Source organism: Taurulus bubalis (assembly GCF_910589615.1).
Source record: "Taurulus bubalis genome assembly, chromosome: 6".
Lineage (NCBI taxonomy): Eukaryota > Metazoa > Chordata > Actinopteri > Perciformes > Cottidae > Taurulus > Taurulus bubalis.
This window is the reverse complement of record NC_136594.1, coordinates 12,449,400-12,468,083: the sequence shown is the minus strand read 5'-3', so window position 1 is coordinate 12,468,083 and position 18,684 is coordinate 12,449,400.

Genomic DNA, 18,684 nt, shown 5'->3' with positions numbered 1-18,684 from the left:
CCCGCGAAATGGCGTGGACGTGTGATTGTTCGGTGGCCCGGCATGACCATTAACGTGCGCTTTGATTGGTCAGTGTGTCAACAGTGGAAGCTGGAATGGTTCGGGATGAAGCGAGAGAAGTTGTGACATGTTTTGCTTGTTTTGGCGCTCTGTGGCTGAAAGAGGAGGAGAAGCGGACTTGGTGGCGGATTTGTTGACAATGCACGTTTGCCGTGATGACCCCGGTGTCGACTGCCGCTGTCGAGCGGATATTTTCTGGCATGTTCTGGGGGTGCGGCTGGGAGGCTCGCTGTCCCTGGTGGGCCGACGGGGTTGGGCTGGTCAGGTGGGTCAGTCAGGACCCACAACATCGCCGAGGTGAGGTTGGAGGCGTCCGACCGAGAGGCGCTGTGTAATTGTGCGTTGCTCGGCGTGGGGTGTCTGCTGGTGGTTGAAGTGGCTTCGTGGGTCCAATCTAGCATATTACCATTAGTCATTTTCGCCTACAACAACTTATCTATCCAATACATTGTTGAATGTAAAAAGTAACCGCTGCCGCAGAAGATTATTAGGCCCCTCTGGAACCTTGGCCCCTCTCATTGAGCACTTTCTTTCTTCATTTTGCATTTCACCAGTTGGTACCTTCTTGACCTAGAGCTGTCACTGTTTAAATCACACAGAGCAAGGGATAGAGTGGAAAAGAATAAAATACACGTTGCAAATTTGAACAAGGTCATAATAAAGTGGTCAGCAGTCGCCCAAAATGGCTGGAGAAACAGCTTGATTAATGCCTGTCTGTAATTGAATGAGGAAAGAGAGAGTGACCTCTACTAAGCCTGAGCTTCGGCCAATCAGAAGGAAAATTGTATCACACAAGAAATGTGGAAGAGTTATTTCCTCTCATCACCAACTAGCCTATTATCGCCCCTACAACTATTAACCATATACTATTAACATTAGCTTTCAAAGAGATTGGAAACGTGAGGGGCTCATATGCTGGAGTCCATATTTACCCATCAGAAGGAATGTGCTTTCACAGAGGTTAAAGTGTGGATAAGAAGTGTTTCACTGACTTTGCCGGGTCAGCAGCTTTTTATGGGCTGCAACACTAAAACACAGAAACTACTAATATAAATCAAACTATAATATAAAACCACTTTTAATGTTTCATCAAATAATGAGTCTTTCAGCTCAGGCAAGGTTTCTCGTGTTGATTTCCATTCTGTAGAGTGCCAGTGCTGCAAAGGACTTGAGTGGATGGAATGGGGGACATTGAATGTCTATGCCCCTTAAAGAGTCACCCATTGCAATGAAAAATAGGGACAAAAGCATAATATAACAAGAGTCTACAGCCACACAGCTTTGTGAGACTGTGACACAGCGGTGCTTTGAGCTAAATGTTCACAAGCTTGCTAAAATGCTCCCAATGTCAATGCAAACAAGCTGATGTTTAACAGGCAGACAGTTTACCACGTTAATCATCTTTAGTGTGCTAGCAAACTAAGATTAGCTAGTTAGCATGAACACCACGTACAGTGGAGGCTCATTGGAATCTTGTTTTGCAAGTAATAAACCAATGTAGTATATCAATGGAACATGTTAACTCATGATAGCACTATAAATATCTGCTTTAGGTCAATCAATTTAATGAGAGGACATTGAGAGATGTCACTGGATAAATGGAAACTGTGACCTGCTGGAAGGGCTCACTTACTTAAAAAGTAGTCGTTCGGATCCATCCGATGAGGATAATTTCATAACAATCCTTGTAAAATCTTTTCCTATATTTCAGTCTCTAGAACACCACTAGTATGTTTAACCAGAAGAAAAACAAAAATAGGTTTTAAAAATAAAATATAGAAAAAAATATATACATAAAAATAAAGAAATTCAAGACATATCTTTTCAATCTTGTCTTTAATTTTGGTAAATGTAATACCTGTTTGCTTTTCATTCTTTTACTATTTTTACAATATAATCCAAACATTTTTCACTGTTATTAAATTGCTTTAAATCCTATTTTATTAAGAACCTTTGGCTGCATATTAACATAACATGTTGTGAACAATGTGTAAAGTTCTCTAAAGAACAAACAAACTGGGTGCACAACTTGAGTTCTACCTTAACTTCTTGAAAATGTTTTAAAGAAGTTAAGGTGGAACTCAAGTTGTGCACTCTTGTCCGTTGAGGTGCTAATTAACGTCCCAGAAAGTGGTGCCACAATGATAACAAGCTCTTCAACTCACAAGCATCACAAGTACCCGGTAGGAAATGTTACCTTGTGACCTCAAGACTAAAGTCTTGAGGTCACAAGGGAGAAGAAGAAAAAGGGAGAAGAAGAAAAATAACAACACTCAGTAAAATACGAGTGAAACAAGAGAAAAATCTACTTTAGAGACACACACCGAGACGAGCTAATTGGCTCAATACATTTGAAATTATCAATCAAGTGCAGGACTATCTTTCAGAGGGGTATGCGACATGATATATATATATACTGAATTGTATTAATACGATTTCCTTATTATGTCAAAGTGTTGGAATAAATGTTAAATATTTAACTGCAAAGTAGTATGCGTGCTACCTTTTTTTTTTGCATTGAATCATGTTGGGATTAGATGGCCCTACCAAAAAAATTGCCACCAGCCGCCACTGATTTTGCTCATGTATTTTTGTACTCAATTCAGATGCAAACGTTGTTCTTTTTATGGGACTAATTTGACACCATTAGTTAATCATTACTGAGATCCATCCCTTCATCCATTTTCATCTGCTTAGTCCGGGGTCGGGTCGCGGTGGCAGTCGGCCCAGCAGGCGGACCCAGGCTTCCCTCTCACCGGCAACATTTTCCAGCTCATTCTGGGGGATCCCGAGGCCAGCCAGGAGATATAATCCCTCCAGCGTGTCCTGGGTCTTCCCCGGGGTCTCCTACCAGTTGGTCTAAGATTACTGAGATGAATAATACAAAATATAATCAACACATTAATAATTTTTTATCATCATAGTTTAAGTCAGGCTTGTTTCCCAAAGGAAATTATTAAGCTACCCAGAAGTACATAAACGTAAAATCAACTCAACTTTTACCAGCAGTGACCTTAAAGTGATGTAGACACTAGTGCATCATCAATACAATCCAATATTTAGATATTCTAAATTTAGCCATTTTGCATATTGAGTATTGAGGTTTAGTTTTAACCGACTTTAAAGGTTTAAATTGCTTTGTAAATATATATATATATATATATATATATATATATATATATATATATATATATATATATATATATATATATATATATATTTTCTGACTCAACACCACAGTAGGAGGTACATGTGGTTCTATATACCACACATTCAGTGATATACTATATATATATTCTAGAATATATTAACATGAAAGAGAAATGTCACATATGATCTACTTCCTTCCTCTTCATCTGGTCAACTTACTGGTCCCACTGGAGTATGTGAGCAGTTTAAACTTGTATTCAGTTTCATTTACGAAAATAACACCTTAAAGTGTGTTCTGGCTGCAGCAAAGCATCTGAGGTTTGTTTCAGGCATACAGTTAATGTTGTCTAAAGCCAAACTGATGCAGTACTGGATCTTTGGACAAATTATGTCATAGAAACACTCCAGACTACATCAAACATCTTCAGCATCTATATGACAAATCTGTACTGTCTGTTTGTTTTATTGGCCAACATATAATGCTGTACTAGTGTTGTCTCCAAGCATGATTGCCTGGATAAATATGAGGTGCTAGCTAACTTCACTGTTTGGCCTCTCATAAAAGGACTTCCTGTGTTTCATATAGAAAGCATTATGATGCAGTTCTTAAATGCTCACTAGCATATCCATTCACATGCACTGAAATTTCCGTTTTTTCTTGGTGCTTTTTGTCTTGTCCACTTAAGTCCTTCTCTGTCTTCCTCTTGATTTGCTTTTTTTTCCTGTATAGACCTGCTGATTGCTTAGGTTAATGTTGTTTAAATACCAATAACATTCAAATAGATACTCTAATAGAAATGCCCATTTGCCAAAACCAAGCAGAGACTGAGCCAGGCTGAACCCAGACTGGATGATACACGCTGGCCATTGAGATCAACCGCCAACGCAGGTTTACACTAAAAGAGGTACACCAGGATCTATCCTGACCTTACAGGCCATAAACCTTGTTGCTTTTACGAGCAGCATTTGTTTTTACGGGGAGAGACGGGTGTAGTCATATCCTAAGGCTTTCTGTATCATCACATATAAACAGACCTGTTGTGACTGATTCATTTGCCGTTCCATTAAAACGAACCTTGCCAGGCCTAGAATCTAATTCTGAGTTAGTTCTCACAGCATGCTACTGTCACGTTAGCCAGTGCCTAATTCTGTCTAATTGAGTAATGACAACAAGTCTGCATAGTGACACCTCCACCGCAAGGTCGGTCCAAAGCGTTGCCAACTTCACACAGAGAAACTGAGTCAAGCCCACTGCTACCACAGAGCACACAGCAGGAGGAATCCCCAAATCCAATAAATCTAACCGCAGGTACCAACGACACACATGTGCAGGAATACACACACACACACACACACGCACACACACACACACACACACACACACACACACACACACACACACACACGCTCACACGGATTGTTGCATTGGTACAAGCAATATTCTATGAGGGGATTATAGTGAATCCGTGGCTGGCATTGTACCATCACAGCAAGAACCATCTGACTAAATTCATGGCCTTTTTTGTGTGTTTTTTGTCAGCCTTTGGCTGTGCCACTATTTTCTTGGTATTCTGGATTTAACTTAGATTTCAAAGACATTGAAGTTCACTTTCAGGAGACTCTAAATGGTTTATAGTTATAAAGTGAAATGTCTTTCTTTCTGTGTTTGTCCTTGTATGGATGTAATTAAGGGGCCATTAGCTGTTTTATGACAAAAGCTTTGTGCACGCACGAAAGCAGAAATATGAATATGAATTCTTATTCATCAGATTTAGCCAATATCTTTAGTGAAACCGTTTCTGATTTCCACTCTGCCAGTTAGCTCAAAATAAATGCAGACACGCTCTATAAATCTAGTAGGGGACCTTTATTGCATATCATTCCCCATCTCGCTCTCTGCTCCAAACCTGTCATTTCTCTACTGTCAATTATCAATAAAGGCAAAAATGCCCCAAAGAAAAAACAAAAAACAAAAAAGGGAACCAATAACACTAGAATTGTACAGATTGCAGTGTAGACTGCAAAAACATGACAGAATGTACCCTTCACTAAGACCCGCCCCCTGCTGCTACTTCGTCAAGCTGTCAGAGCTACCATTGAGCCCACAGTCAATAACTGCACTCCCTGAATAAATATCTAATTTTGGGGGAAATGAAGCAGTTTCCAAAGAAAAGTAGAGAGAAGGATCAACAAATTGTGTTTGAAGGATACATCAAGGATGTCAAAAACAGGCAAAAACAGGTTAAAAATATAAAGATAGAAGCTAAGCCTTCAGATCACAGTGTAAAAGTCACCACGTCATCACTTGGCAATTGAGATTAAGGAACAACACTATTCTTGTAAAGCTGGGTAGGTCTTGATTCACTGTTACAATCATTAACAAGTGAAAAATAGTATGTAAATACATTCAGAATACCTTCAGTAGCTTGCGTAGCATAGAAGTGCTAATCCAAGGTAATGATATGCTAACATACTCCGCCAATATTACATCCATAAGTTTTTACGAGCGCAAGCAGTAATATGTCTGAGTGCAAGCATACAGTTTGAGCAGAAATCCTAAAGCAAGCAGTGGCTATTTGAGTGTGAGAACAGAGTTTGGAGGGAAAGCATTTTAACATTTGAAAAGGAAAAAAGCTGCATAATCAGGTATGTTGAGCCCCAACATCGACTGCAGAAAGTCACTGCAAGCAGCCACAAACTGATGATGTCTCACCAGTTTGAGAAGCAAAACAAGTCTGAGAAAATAAATGTTATCACTTCCTCAACGGTGTCGGCATTTGACTGATAGACAAAATACATTTACGATATGCTTTAATGGAAGTATTTAATGTTTTCTTTCTATGTAATATAATCGGAGTCCTCTAATATTCAGGCCAATACAATACTATTTCATCTCTGTGCAATTACTTGATTACTTACTGGAATCGAGTATATCACTTGTCGATCCTAGAAAAAGGTGAGAATGAACAATGAAAAGGAAACTTTTTCAAACCAATTAATTGTTGTTTATTTCTTAATTTGATTTATTCTTATAGAAGCATTTTAAGTCTTCCATAAAGGCTTTCTCCTTTCAACTCAGTATTACATTTAATTATATTAAGTAGTAAATAACTACACGTCGAAATGTTCCATATGTCATCTTTGGTCTACTGGTGTTGTTCAGGAAAAACATGTTTGAACATGTTCAAATGACCGTATCAGATCTCACACAGAATGAGATAGGTGTATACAATGAATGTATACCATTTCACTGCTTGTCCATTGGTGGTCTGTGTGGTAAGGATTCTGAGTTCTTGTTTTCTTCAAACTGTGTTTGTGCCTTTTTATAATTCCATTCCGGTTGCAATTAATAGCAAAGTGAGGTGTTGTGAGAGCTTAGTGTAGGGCAACAAGGTGCTCCTATAACCATTAAAATGTTCGACTGCCCATTAAATGCATCTGTACCTTTTCGTAAGTAGCTCTATCCATCACTATTATTACCGGTATGTTCTCAGTATGGCCCTGGGGAGACTCAGCTGAACACAGGAATACGGTCTACTTTGTGCCATTTTTGAGCAACAAAAAATTGAAAGAAACAGGAATAAATGAGAAGTCATTGCACATTCATTTTGGTGAACACAGAACAATAATGGCATATTAGGCAACCTTTTAAGTATTGATCTTGACAAAAACCCATACTGTACATTTTATCAAGCCATTTCACTATTTAGGAGACCTTTACCCACATTCAAGTGCTGCTAGAAAAAGGTTTGCATAATATCGGTGTGCTATAATGTTAAAATTTAAATAATGTCCGACAGACATAGTTAGAAGCTGTTATTGGCACATATCTAGCATAGATGTTGCACTGGCAAAGTAAGAGTAACATAATTACTGGCAATATGTAAAGGCCTTTCTCTTGCAAAATGCATCACATCATTTGATCCTGCGACTATTAGTATTTTTAATTAAGTATAAGCTTTTTCTCTTTTTCTATGAAATATTCTGAGACATAGCTGAGATTGTTAAACTAGACATTTTTTGTTTGTCTTGGTCGTATAGGTAAAGGTATTGTTTAGATGAGGTGCTTTACAGGGTCATGTCATACACACAGTCCGGTCACAAGCCATTAATATTTCTTTAACTTGCATTTTATTGTATAAGATACTTTTAGGTGAAGGAAATATTCCTGATCATTTCAAGACCTTCTTCAAAGTCACTTCACAGATTCATTCTTACTTAAGTCGTCAATCTTCACATCTTCATCCTCCTAAATTACTGTCTAGCAGAGGTACATTTTCTATTAGATTTAGGGGAATCAAGTTATGGAACGACATTTCCCACCTAACAAAGAAATGTCCCTCTATAAAAAAATTCAAAAATTGCCTAAAAGAAAGTCTAATTGGTGTTTCGTAAGAGTTTGTTATGTATTGGTGTTCATGTCTTTCTTGTTTTAGCTGTTATATCTACATTTTTTGTTATCATTGCTTAGGAAATGCAACCACAGAGGTATAATTCAATATCCCTGAACAAACGCAAGCCATGCTTACTTTCACGCTCACACATGCACACACATGCACACACATGCAAACCAGCGTCGGAAATGCACAATGGCAAGGGGCAAAACTGCCCCTAAGAAATATAAAATGCCCCCAAAATTTCCTCTAATAATTATGTTAATTTGATGAACTCGTCAAAAACATCGTAGCCTATAAGACCCGGTCCAGTTGCCATAGAATGTTTTAGATTTTTGGCTTGACTGATGTTTTGGCAAAAAGCTAAGGTTTGGCGATTCACGCATGCGCAAGCACAGGCAGCAGGTTCATTTTTGGGTACAAGACACAAGCACGTTGGCTCGTTTCTATTCAACCCGGAGCAGGAGAGCTACTCCGGTGCTCCTCGCAGGAGAGCGAGTGCTGCAGTCTTCACTCTGGGAGCATTTCAAAGAGGCTCTGCTTTTCACGCCACATATTTTTTGATTCTCTGTCCGCTGGTGTGAGCGGCTCAGCGCTCACCTGTGCGTGCACACGTGTCAGTGCGCATCGGAGCAGAACTCCGCCGTGCGCGATACCGAGAGCAGTGAAGAGTTGTAAACGTGCGACCATAGAGAGACAGATATCGTGTAGATAGGATCAATAACATAAGGCCGTTTAGTTTGTTTAATAACAGAACAAGGTTCTTTGGGAAAGGGAACCCTAAATTACTTCCGCTGTGATCTGGAGCTATAGAAAAAATGTAAGCCCCACCCCAATATAATGGTAGGGGAAACACTGAGTAAGTATATTTATTATTTTGAACAAAGGTTAAGTGTTATTTCACAAGTTTAAAAAAAGGCCCAATTTTTTTTTAAATGCCCCTGGATTTCAGTCAGTGGGGGCAAAAATTGCCCCCTAAAAAATATGGAAATATCCTACCCTGATCCACACACATGTGCGCACACACACACACACACACACACACACACACACACACACACACACGCACACATGCACACACAGACTTGACATAATTACATTATTTGTCTTTCTTTTCTTTCTTTCTTTTGTTGTCTATCTATGCATATTTCAATGTATGTTTGTAATTTTGGAACATTTTAAATATTTTTAAATAGGTGGAGGCTTCAAATAAGCCCAGTTGGCTTTTTGTCTCTTCCTGCACTGTGATATTCATTTTCTGTTATGATTTTTTATTTTATTGTTTGAATTGTGCAAAATAAATTTAAGAAAGAAAAAAAAAAAGCCTACAATAGTACATGCATCACGATGCCCCAAATTGCACACAATAAATGATACATGCAGTACTTATTATAAAACAATAAAATTCATCTTAGATTATAAATTATGTTTGTTCATCATTGGAGCAAAGCCTGTAAAAGACATGATGTATACACTTAGTAATATTTCCAAACATCTATCTATATATCCAAGATAAACTACTGTAAGCTAAGGTGCTAACTCACTGTCATTGTTTTCTTCATATTTTGGAAACATAAATTGATTCAGTTACAGATATACAAAACTGTATATTCAATTAAGAAATGCAAAGTAGTGCGGAACTTTTTAGAGGGAATCAGAATTATGTTTTGGATGTATATTTAATAAAACATAAAAGTATTTATTTTATGTTGAACTGAGATCTAAATAATACATATTTCCATACATATTTCAATATTGCAAACAAACTAAACATCAAATTAACCAATTTCTGACATTTTGAACATAAAGAACATGCTGAAGTTACCCTGAACATTGTATTCTCTCTCAACAGTACTAATAGTAATTGTCAGTGGGTGTAGTAGCCCTTCAGTGACATCAGGAGCCAGGCTATTCACAATATATCCTTTTATTTACCTAAATGAAGAAGAATAGTATACTGGAAATTATATACAAATGTTGTTCAATATAAAGGTCTGTCTGATACTCAACATATTTCCTAACTTCTTATTTACCCCAAAGGGAAATAATGGCATGTTAAACTTGCTGTCAAGTTGATATCTACATTCAGCAAATTCAGTGGCAAACAAAGCAAGTAAAATCATGCAAATATGTGATGTCCTTACTGTGTATTATTATCTTGTATTGAATTTATTTATGTATTTCTAAACTATCTGGTCATTTACCATAATGGCTTTTGTCCAAACTTGTTACAATGGATTTGTTTAGGCTACATTTTCCATTTGGTTGTTGCCAATTGTGGTTACAGCTTGCAGCAATGAGCTGTTTTCAGGGATAGAGAGTCCTCCCCATATAATCTTATTTTGATGCTATTGTTCTTGGTCCCAGATGTGAAAGTAATGGCTCTTCATCTCAACGACAGGCACTTGGTGGGAATGAGGCTTTTAGTTTTTAAACTGACTAAATGGAAAGCTAAAAGAGGACTAAAATTAATAAAATGGCATCTAAAGTGACGCATTTTCTTCATCATGGCAGCCCGAGGTGCATCCCTTCGATGGCCACGCATATAAATGACAGTTTCCCCAACACACACATTTCCTCACAGCTGTAGGGAGATGTCTGTATGCTTGGGCAACACTGCTGTATCTATTTCAAACAGGATTCCATCACTGTTCGAAGTTCCATTAATGCATTTCGTCCCTCTTTACTTTGAGTCCCTCTGAGCCTCAAAGTAAATTGTACACAATGCGATGGACAATAACATGCTGAGAAATGTCCTATGGTCAGAGAGCAGCCCTTTTCATGTGATAACAGGCTCCGGGTGGCAGTGGGGTTTTCACACGTGTCTAGCCAAGTGTTTCTGACAGGAGAAGGAATATAAGGCAGCCGGTCGAGCACACCAGCACTAACCACTTCAAAATGGAGCCTTTCATCTCGCCAGCAGTCACTGAGACATTTCATTCAAGGCTCAAAGGCAGCAGACATTCTGGTGCAGCAGACTAAAGGCCAGAGATGACGGTGTTTAAAATCCACAGGCCCAAAAGCCCCAGTAATCTCTGTGTTCAAGATCTTAAGTTTCTAATGAATACATAGTCATATACATATAAATGCATTCTCAGTTGTATACATTCAGCCAAGATTGGAAACGGAAATGGACATAGACTGTGAATAGTAACGTATTTTGCATGATTTAATCTGTTTCAGCACATAAATGGTGATCTGAAATGTTTGCCAAGTCTTCAATACACTAAGGGATATTTTCAAAAACAACTTTCCACCCACATCAGAGTTCATTTTGTTGAATGAAGTGAGATATATTATCCCAACAGAGGAGCAAAACATTTCTTTAAATGGCTCTGTTTGTGTTTCATTGCGCATTGCTGTTTATATCTATCTCCTTATTTTGTTCACATATTTTATGGAAAGTAGGTAATACAGTAAGAGCCATTGCATCAATTTCCCTCTTTACATGCAATGTGTAGTATAGTTATCTCATATACACATTTTCTCTCTAATCTATGAAAAATAAAACCTAGTACCTAGTGTGATTCGATACTGGGGGTTCTGCCTCTGAGAGCAGCAAGCTAAATGTTAGGAGTGGGCCCCTTGATTTTCTATTTGGAGTTCTATTGGAAATCGTAGAAATTGCCATTGTCGTATAACTTGGTTGGTTACAGTCTTCATTTGTGTGTGATTGTTTGTTCTCAACAAGGACCTACACTCGATGTCTAAATTGTGCATGTTGTACATTTTGCTGAATTGTTGAGCCTTTGAGCTACCACTGCAGACCTCCAACCTCTTTGTGCAGATCATGTTTTAATTATATCTGTGTAAACTGAGACAACGGCTTCCCTGAAAGAAAAGACTGATGTCACCAGAAATAGAATGATGGGATCAAAACATCACATTACTGTATGAAATGGGTCAAATTCAGTTACCAGTGACTTTTTTTCTTGCATAAAATGTATTAAAAAAAAGGAAAATTACCATGCAGCTACAGTATGTTGTGTAGCTGCAATTAAAGTGGAAGAGAACCTTTGCCTGATTGATAATGCATCTTGTCAAGAAACTATGATAAGTCCTCTCCAGCTTTGTTCACTGTACAAATAATGATGATGAATAAAGCACAAATCTATATTCCTCAATCCCATTAGGTTGGAACATCAATTGTGTGAACGGATATATAAAACATCCGTTCAATATAATTCTCAAGGATAAAGCAACATGACTTTAAAAGTTTAAAGAAGCTTTTGAAATCCTGCCTCTTTAATCTATCTACTGGTATTGTACTCAGTTTCCTGCTGTACTGCAGCCTACACCCCCATCCTTTCTTCACCTCTGTCTCCAGAGGTCTCCACTTCAGAACAAAAACGGCATTAATGAACTCTTTAGCCTGCGCAAATGCTTTCAGTAAGAGTAGAATACAAATGCTTTGTGTTTTCTCTTGATTTTCTAAAACGATCAGAAACACTCATATTTTGCTAATTTCTGGCATTGATAGGAACATGTGGACTGTTTTATCCCTACTGAGTTGAGGAAATGACGGAAGAGAGGAAAGAGAGTCAGCTCATTCAGCGTTGACTGTCAGATAGGGAGAATGGCGGGACTTGAATGAGCTTGGGGGCCCGCACTCTAGATTCTCTTTATAGCTTTGCCATCCCATGCAAAAAGGAATTTTGAATGTAGCTCCTACATATTTAATACACAACTTGTTTCACAGATGTTTCTCTAGACATTTTCTGCCTCATAAAACAGGTCGTATTATTTTTTAATAAGCCAACATCTCCTGTTGTTATGAGGATAGGTTATGAAGCCCATCAGGGTTGCTTTGATGTGAACATTGACAGATAGATGCATAAACTGGAATGACAGGGAGAAGGGAAACACAATGCTTACATGCAACTTTGTGTGCAGTAACGCATGACATCATGGATAAGTTAAAGAAAAGTCCTTCAACTAAAAGTACAATGAGTTTTCAGTGGTATTTACAGCTGAAAGATTTGGTAGTTTAATTAATTGGACTATCAGCAGACAATTTAAAATAAAACAATATTTCTAAATACCCAAAAAAGTCCCTCAAATGAAAAGCTTTGTTGCTTTTATTCATCTTGGTAAGACACAACCAGTATATAAAGATGTCACCTTGGGCAACGTTTCATAGACCAGACGAGTAATTGAACGTTTAATTAAGTAATTGACGATTAATGACCAGATAAGTCCTAATAACAATCATTAGTTAGTTGCAGCCCTAGTTTTAATCCATAGTTTTCTGTCATGAACAAATCCCTTTCTCAGATGATGTTTCTTGAGCTGAAACAATTAGTCCATTAATGGATTAGTTGAGGAACAGAAAATTAATCTACAACAGTTTTGATAAGGATTTAATAATAAAAGTACTTTTGGCAAAGCGAGGCTAGCTCAATAAATGCAACAGCCTGTCCTTGACTTTCTAAATGATTGACTGATGAATTTACACATTGGTCAGACGAGTATTGGTCTCCTCGCTGGCCGCTCTTTCACAATGAATACCGCATATATATATAACCGCATATATATATATATATATATATATATATATATATATATATATATATAATCGTCCTAAGTTATGTCCTCGTGGGGCTTTTGCAGCATTTCAACTCATTGAGAAGCTAAATAAAATAAATGGCAGTCAAAGGTGAACAAAGTCTCAGGCTGAATATCTTTTCGACTAAATATGGTGGACTGATTGAGGTAAATTTGACTGGCAGTGCATTTTGTGCATCCTTCATCACTAATTATTTTTGATATTGTGAATGCGTTTGCAGTTTTAAGGCTTAATGCTGAATCTTAATACATTGAATTTCATGAGGATATTTCTCTTAAGAAATGTATACATCCATTTATAACTCATGAATGGCCTAAGCCTCCACACAAAAGAGTAGATACATGCAGCTCAAAAGAGAAAGAAATATTCATCGCCTTGTCAAAGCTGCAGTCACAGGTTTCTGGGTCTCTGCTCCAGGATTCTGTGTGTGTAACTCCTAAATCCGATTAAACTGCCTTAAAGACTGTCTGCTAGCAATGAATAGGCCTACAATATACCTTTCTGGCTTTGCACAGTGACCAGTTTTTTTAGTAGGTGGCTATTCCTCTCACCTAGCTTGGAGGAGCCTTTGATGAGCACCTTTGGAAGTGTTGGAAGTTTGTCATAAGCCTTTTAGCAGAGTGGATTCATGCTGAGCTGTGAAAGTGCTGAAGGAGAGCATAACAGGTCTGCATGCCTGTACAGCAGCATCCACAGCTCAGGAGTAGGTTTGATCGCTTTGAATCGTTTAAACTACCACACTACATCCTCCCTGTGAAGAGGGTCTTCAGGGATAGAGAGACAGTGTAGACAGTGCTACAGTTGCATCTTTAATTCCAGAATCTCTCCTTAAAAGTTGCTAGATGTTGTCTGAGAACCATAAACAGCTTTGTGAAAGGTTGGAACTTCATTTGGGAAACTTGAGCCGCTAACACAATGAGCTCTGCACACAAGTCATTAATCTATAATCATTCAAAATCAATTCTACCAATATACTGCCCTTCTCATATTTTTCTGAGCCTGTTTTGCATAACACAGGTCTCATGAGGTTCGGCGCATTTTGATGATACTTTTGATTAATGTATGCTTCTGTCACAGTTTTGAGCTGGAAAATGTCAAATACAAAAAGACTCCAGTGGATCCAAACCTTGTATTGAACTTGAAAAGATGAATTGAAAAGTGACAGAAATTCAGATCCTTGGTGGAGGTGGAAATGGAGGAGAAATTGTTTGATGACATCAATCAGTTGGAGGACCTCAGATTCAAGACGAGCAGTGCGGATTCCGTCCCGGTCGTGGAACAGTGAACCAGCTCTTTACCCTTGCAAGACTACTGGAGGGGTCCTGGGAGTTTGCCCAACCAGTCTACATGTGCTTTGTAGACTTGGAGAAGGCTTTCGACCGGGTCCCTCGGGGGTTTTTGTGGGGGGTGCTGCGGGAGTATGGGGTGCCGGACCCGTTGGCACGGGCCATCCGGCTCTGTACGCCTGCAGAAGGAGCTGTGTTCGTATCCTCGGTAATAAGTCAGACACGTTCCCGGTGGGTGTTGGCCTCCTCCAGGGCTGCCCTTTATCACCGGTCCTGTTCGTGACTTTCATGGACAGGACATCTAGGTGCAGCCAGGGGGCGGAGAAGGTCCGGTTCGGGAGTCTCGGGATCGCCTCTCTGCTGTTCGCGGATGATGTGGTTCTGTTTGCCTCCTCGGACCGTGACCTCCAGCATTCACTGGGGCATTTTGCAGCCGAGTGTGATGCGGCAGGGATGAGAGTTAGCACCTCCAAATCTGAGGCCATGGTGCTCTGCCGGAAACCGGTGGATTGCTCCCTCCAGGTGGGGACAAACTGCCTACCCCAAGCGAAGGAGTTCAAGTATCTCGGGGTCTTGTTCACAAGTGAGGGTAAGTTGGAGCGGGAGATCGACAGGCGGATCGGTGCGGCTGCAGCAGTAAAACAGGCGCTGTACCGGTCCGTCTTGGTGAAGAGGGAGCTGAGCCGGAAGGCGAAGCTCTCCATTTACTGGTCGGTCTACGTTCCAACCCGCACCTATGGTCACGAACTCTGGGTCGTGACCGAAAGAACGAGATCTCGGATACAAGCGGCCGAAATGAGCTTCCTCCGTAGGGTGGCCGGGCTCAGCCTTAGAGATAGGGTAAGGAGCTCGGACATCAGGAGGGAGCTTGGAGTCAAGTCGCTGCTCCTTCGTGTCGAAAGGAGTCAGCTGAGGTGGTTCGGGCATCTAGTCAGGATGCCTCCTGGACGCCTCCCATTAGAGGTTTTCCAGGCACGTCCAACTGGCAGGAGACCCAGAGGAAGACCGAGGACACGCTGGAGGGATTATATCTCCCGGTTGGCCTTGGAACGCCTAGGGATCCCCCAGAATGAGCTGGAAAGTGTTGCAGGTGAGAGGGAAGCCTGGGTCGGCCTGCTGAACCTGCTGCCACCGCGACCCGACCCCGGATAAGCGGCTGATAATGGATGGATGGAATGGATGGAGGTCTCATGAGGCTCAAAGCTCAAAGATCCATCTAAATCCTGTCTCCTCCCTTTCATGAATGAAATTAGTGGTTGAATCTGGTGAAATGAACACACCTTACTTTCATCCAGACAATCTATTCATGAGAAGAGCAATAAATCCTAAAATGTTGTAGAGGATATAATAATGGAGTAAGAATTAGACCATGGAAGATGTAAAGTTGTCATTAGTGATGATGGGGGTGTGGGGGATTGTGAGTGAGGACCAGTGGGTTTAAAGGAATCTGAGACTTCAAACATGGATGTTTCACCTGTTATATATTTCTGTTCTTCCGTTTTGAAATAGAGTAAAAACACCTTTCAAATAAAGCAGGTACACAGTACAAACACACACATGAATTGTTACTTGGTAAAATACTACCATGCTGTAATATCTAAGATGCAGCGCTCACCCCACATCTCCACTGGAAGCAGCTCCTTCACATTTTCCTTAGGGGTGTCAATTCCCACTGTAACCAGCTCAGCAGCTGCATTTCCAAAACTGAATATGTCTGAAGATTGTTTGTAATCAATTTGTTAACAGATACGTTGCTGTGCTTACTTTTGACCACCGTATTATATGATCTCATATTATCTTTTTTGATATCTTTATTTCATGAATATGAAAAAAAGAAAGAAAAAAAAGTGTAGCATTCTATCTCAGAGGTGCTGAAAACAAACTGTAAAGCATAGTTTAGTTTCATGTATATAAATACAAAGCCATCATTAAACATGCTTTTTAATCAGTTACCAATAAATGTAGGCATCTATACGGTCACGTAAATGTCCTACTTCATAGATGCTATCTGCCCATGCAAAAATAGACGTTTCATGAGTTATATTAGATTTGAAATCCGGATTTAAAAAAAATTCGTTGGTGTGAAGTGTCATCTTTGTCATTCTTGTGGTGTTGAATAGCAGGTTTATTCAAGTTGAATGTTGCTGTTTGTCTTTGTTCTTCAGCCATTAAACGTTGTTATGAGTAGGCCCTGATGCCAAGCACAGTGGAAGTGAAACATCTGTGTGTTGGGACATGGGGAGGCCTACATTGTCATTGATTTACATAGTTGACATGAGGGAAGACATTATTCAATTTCCGCAAAAAGATGGAGCTAATAGAATACATTATACAATTTGATAAAACTGCAATTCAAACCTCGTTTCACTTGGAGCAGGAGAGCTACCCCGGCTTCTTTGTTTAATAAAAGAACAAGGTGTAGACCAAGGTGTAGACCTGTTCTATAGGAAAGGGAACCTTAAATGACTTCTTTTGTGCTCTGGCGGAGAGAAAATTACAGGGGGGGTGGGGGGGTAGGGTGCCTTCAGGGGGGTGGGGCGCCCCGTAATATAATGGTAGGGGAAACACTGCGATTTTGGAACCTAGCTGTAGGCATTTGCTTCCATTTACCAACAATGGCATTAGTGAGGTCAGGCACTGATGTTGGGTGATAAGGTGTGTTTCGCAGTCGTTCTAGTTCACCCCAGAGGTGTTGGATGGGGTTGAGGTCAGTTATGTGTGCCGGGCCTGTCAAGATCTTCCACATCAAATTTGGAAGACAATATAGGCCTCACTTAGGCCTTCCTCCAAGCTTCCCTTTAACACCTGAGAATTCATGTCAATGATGATGAGAATCAGAGAGTGAGACACATGGTCCTTTTCCTGACCCCCAGGTTCTTCACTTTCAGTGCTGAGCATGGACAGCGATTGTGTGGGACGCTCGAGTGACCCACTGGTATATCTTTAGCAGCCTAATTTGTCAGCATATGCCATTTTGTATGCTACTAAGAATGTGATGAATAGAATCACACCTTTTCATGAACTCATTAATCTGCAACGTTTGATACATAAGACATCTAATGGAAATTACACATAAGCTTTTAAACCATCATATTTATAGACTGACTACAAAACACACAAAAAACATCTGCAACAACATTATGTTTACTTATGCTATTGTTCTGTGCATTTCCTTATGATAACAAGCCATGCTATGGCAGAACAACCTAAGAATATGCATAAATGATGGAGATAACAAAGTACTTATTGTGGGGATGATTTTTGCTTAGTATTGAATCAGCAGGACGTTGTAAGTACACATTGCCATCCCGGCTCAGTAGGAAGGGCAGTCCACGGGAGGTAAGACTCATATTTGGTATTGTACTGTTTCTTTCAAAAGAGCTTCAGAATTATTTTTCATCTTTTATATTGTGCATTAACTATTTCATTTGAGCCATTTTGAGAATGTTTTTCCTGTCAATAATTATAATTCAATTATATAGGCATATCATAAGCATCTATTTAGTATATTGGCCATTCTACATAATGAGTACACTTTTACTTTTAAGTATATTTTGATGCTAATACATTTGTACTGAAGAAACAATTTGAATGCAGGTCTTTTACTTGCAGCAGAGTATTTTTACACTTTGCATGTAATTACCTGTCTAGGTAATTAATGGGAAACATTGCCTCTCTCTCTTTCCTACGGGCCTCTTTCCTCTTGGCATTTCTATAGCCCATGAGTTGTGGTCGAATCTGTTCATGTGCGATGCAACCTTGTCTGACTTGTGCACAAAGGTCGTTTCTATCCAATCTGTGGTCGCTCATGAATGTCTTCTTCATATTAAGAAGACAGAGGTTTTCAAATCTGCCAGCCTGCTACTCTATTACCTATCCCCATCTGGACTATCTTGCAGAAATGTTACTGCGTGAGCTACATCAATATAACTGCCTGAATTTGAAGAGATACAGAACATTAAAAAAACTACACATGTTGTTTCCCAATTACTGTTCAATATCAATATGTCATTTGCAGGGAACGCCTTCATTACCCCCAAGCACTGCTTGGAAAAACATGCATATGGGTAATTGGCTTCAGTAATATTAGTAGTCTTTTAGGATCTTCTTTGTTGTCCTCCATTTTACCATTAGCATGAAGCATAAACAGATTACAACCTGCAGCTACAATTGGCCTTGGTGAAGGCCTCAAAGCACCTTCCCTGCTCAACCAGAAGGCAAAACAATA